Below are 4496 nucleotides of genomic sequence, written 5' to 3'. Positions count from 1 at the left end.
AGGACAAGTATTACATGAATGAACTTTCATGCCCATAACCTAAACCCTCCAATTTTACGTTCTCATATCTTGCCCACAACTGTGGAGGTTAATGGATCTCTAACCTACAACTTGGTGGTTGACATCTCCAACACTACTTATGTTGTCCACTCTATGAATTTTTTTACTAGTTTCTATTGGTGCTTTAGCTACTCTCAAGGCCCTAGTGGAATCCTCTCTCAAGAATTATTTTATAAAATTACTATGCAAACCCTCAAATTTCCCTTCTATTATGACTCTAAAATGCCTCCCCTATGCCTCTTTCTTCCAAAGTTGGTACTTGGATAGGAGGTGCTAGAAAATTTCTTACTTTGAAAGGAAGGGTCTCATTTGTAAGGTTAACCACTTATGGCCTTTATTCTAGATTTTTATTATTGGATTTGGGGGCATTGGAACCCAATGGTCTCAATGAGATTTTCCCTTATTCTCATTGCTTCTTTAATATTTTTTTCAAGTATACTAAGGATTGGGATGCTATTTTATCCATGGGTATCTAGAAATGGGGGTACCATGCTCTTACATCCTTGAATTCCCTCTTTTAACCCCCTAGTTGAATCTATTGTGTTCTCTCCGACATGGGTTTCCTTACCTCCCCATCCATTTCTAGTGAAAATCTACCTATGAAGCTATTGGTAATTCTTTGGGTCAGTTTCTCAAAGTAGGCCCCGTAACACTAGTTTCTTCTCCCATACCTCCTATGCTAGGATTTTGGTGGATTTGGATGTTTCAAACTAATTCTTGTTGAGATATCCTTGAAAGTGGGTGAGATACTATGGAAACAAATTATAAACTATGAGGGGATTCCTTTTCAGTGTAGATGTTTATTTTTTAATGAGCATTTAGCCTCTTCTTGCCCCTATGGTTCTTGTCCACACTCTTCTCCACCCTAGTGGAAGGATGCTTACCATGATCATCTATCAATTTTCCCTACTATTTTTTGTTTTGAGATTGATTCTTTTACGGATTTAATGCCTCCTTTTCCCATGGGTTTGTCTATCTTGATTACCAAGGCCCCTGTTCGTGCTCCCCTTGTGGTGGCTCAATCGGATGGTCTCTCTAGATATAGCCTTACCCCTTTTTTGGTTCATGATTTCATTTATTCGAGCTATCAGGTTCCTTCTCCAAGCTTGGTGGCTTGTCTTGGTGACTCGTCTACTACATCAGATGGCTCCTCTAGCTTTGCTCTACTACTTTCTCTTAAAAAAGATGCTTCCTCATGGATCATTGTTTCCCACAAGAAGTATGAGTCTATTATTATTTATAACACTCATGTTGTTCCATTGCGTCAAGTTTTGGGTCTTAACTCAATTTTTTGTAAGTGTGTTATTTTGGACTATCCATTGGTTTGTAACTATCCCTCTATTCATAGTTGTTTTCTAAACATAATTAATTTTTTTAATTTCTTTAATGGTTGTCCAGTTCTTCTTGTTTCAATGTTTTGTTTATAGGCATGTGCTCCAAGCCTCTTGGTTTGATCTATAATGTTTTTAGACCCTTCCCTATTCACTTTAATAAAATACAAAACCATTAGCTCTGATACCAAATATTGAAAAATAAGGTGAAGAAATCTTGAAATACTTCTTTATGTAATTGAAAATATAAAAATTAGATTACAAAGTATGAAATAAATATGTAATTGCAACAATCAACCAAATAAGGCAATAGAGTTACATAGATAAATCATTTCAAGAAAAAATCCATGAAAGAAAGATGAAAATTATATTTTTATTCTACAAAAGAGAGAATTATACAAAAGTATAATTCAAATCACTTCTCCAACCAAACCCAAAAACATCTAGAAAATCTAGGGAAGGAAAACCATAGTGGTAACCTAAAACAAGAGTGAAAAAATCATTTTAAAAAACTCATTCATAGGAATGTGGGTATCAATTATTCATTATAAAATGATCATTTCCTTCAAATGGCTCCAATATGGGCTTCTAACTCATACCTACTCAAATCTTTAGCTTCGTAAATGCTTTCTAAATATTAGATGACTCTTTGGATCACCCAACAAACAATCTTTTACCTTCCAATATTGGGAACCCAAATAATTATTCTTTATATCCCAAAGTGGATTCCTAAAAGAGAGATATGTATTCATTTTGACATCTTTACTATTTTTACAATATTTCAACTCATGCAAATGCACTTACAAATTGCCATAAAATAAAAAATATTAAATGTTTTTCTCTATTTTCCTAGGAAATACTTACCAAGGAACATGGAGACACATGAATGCCATATCAATTTGAAAGGTTAATGTCACCTTTTCCTAACAACACAAGAATATTAGATAAAACTTAAGATTTCCTTTCTAGAGAAAGGGGCTTTGTGATACAATATGCAAGCTTTTTTCTCAGTTTTGGAAATAACTACTTAGGCCATAAGGACACATATGAAGCCTTGAGAGAAAAGGTAATTCATAGGAATCTAAATATTTATCCATAATTAATCTAATTCCTATTGAAGGTATTTAGTGAAGGGGGTTCAAGAAGAAATGTTACCTTGTAACACTAGTTCTTATGCCATGAACTGACCAAGTTGTAGGGTTCATAGAGAGTAGCCAAGAATTTGAAATCTTGTTTGATATGTTTTTATTCTTCAATTAATGTGAGGAATGATTTATCTATAAAATGACTATTAACAATATCAATTGACGAATTAGACAAAACAACACTAAATTAGTAATCTCATAAAATACAAAGTGAACCAATAGGTGGTGAAAACTAATTAAAGTAAAATCATATAGAGATGGGGAAAAAAGGAAACCCTAGTGAATAGAATGGTATAATTTAGAGGTATCATATTGGTGGTCATTAATGGTGATCTAGATAGACACATCGACAAAGAGAATACCAATAGATTAGATAAAATATAGTTGAATCACAAATATTGAAGCATCACTAGATTGAAGGGAAATTCAATATGATCATAAGCATTCAAAAAATTAATTTTAGGAATAAAGATATTTTTTTAGAGCACAAAGCCCATTTCACACATTCTTAGACCACAATAATATTATCTACAATGTATTTGAATTTTATGAAATGAGTTTGCTTTGTCCACAAAATCTAGAAAATGACGTGATGCACCTTAAATGTCAAATATTTCAGTGATTATCTTGTATCACACACTTAGTAGATTAATGGGATTCTAATTCGATATTTCCTCTAAATATATAATCTTAGTTATGAACTTGATATTTCCTATATTAATAAATTTTTCTTGAGGTTGTGAAATGGATGTCTTCTATATTAAACATATGTAGGTCCTCACCCACACAATCCTAGAGGGCCTTGTGGAATTCATAAGGAAAGCCATAAAACTCAATAGTCTTGTCATCAAACATGCTATGAACAACCTCCTAATTATATCAAAAGGATATTTTATGATTAGAAAATCCAACAAGGAACGACTTGGAGGTTTTTTTTAATAGAACAATCCCATTGAAGAATGTATTTTTGAGCTATAAAAACTTACTGATGGTTCTTGTCAAAGGCTTATAGAATGTCCAATATTCTTTATGAGAATAGATTTATTATCCTTGACCTGTTTAATGCCACGAGAGGTATATTGGACTATGAGGACATGGAAATATTTGGAAGCTCTATCTGTCCATGCAGATAGTGGAGTTTGGATTTACTTTGAGTTCCTATGTTAGAATGATTATCTATAATTTATTTATGGTCTCTTAGCTTGACCATCCTAATCTAAAAAAGTAGGATAAAAGGGAGTAGGTTCATGTTCCACCATGAACTTGTTGATATATAAGATAGTGGCCTCATATGCACATAATTGAAAAGTTCCTAACTAGTGACCATAAATATGAAGGAACTAGGGTATATGTTAGATAGTTCTATTTTAACAAGAAGTATAGATAGTTGGTTGAGTGGGTTAAGGTTCAAATTACAAGGTTCTGGATCCTCCTAATATTATCCATGAAGGTTAATGACTCAATAAATAATTATTTGAGAAGAATTGATTTTTACAACTTTGATGAGGGCTAATTGATTTTTACAACTTTGATGAGGGCTAATTTTCTATTGAGCTATGAACTAAATGAGAAAATGGTTTAATAATATTACATTTGATAATGACACCACTAGGAGGGAATAACAAATAGAAAATAAGAGTAGCTCTAAATCTAAATCTTGATGGATCTTGGTTGAGGGTTAGTTTTAGGGTTGTTCCTTTTGTATCTCCTTTTACAGCTTTTGTTTTAGGTTGTGGGATCCTATTTTTAAAAACCATGTATTTGGCTATGTGTGCCATAACTACCCATGGTTGTTTGGTGCTTTCAAGTTCCTTTTGTTAGGACAATTTTATGGTTGAGGGTTCCAAGTCCATTAAAAATCTGATTATAAAGGGTTTCAGGTCCCTTCAAAACCTGTTTTTGCCTGAATAAAAAACAACTATAAAAGGAGAATAACTATTTTGTAAAAATCATAAAATTA

Source organism: Cryptomeria japonica, chromosome 4 (genome assembly GCF_030272615.1).
Source record: "Cryptomeria japonica chromosome 4, Sugi_1.0, whole genome shotgun sequence".
In the NCBI taxonomy this organism is placed as follows: domain Eukaryota; kingdom Viridiplantae; phylum Streptophyta; class Pinopsida; order Cupressales; family Cupressaceae; genus Cryptomeria; species Cryptomeria japonica.
This window is presented reverse-complemented; position numbering follows the sequence as displayed.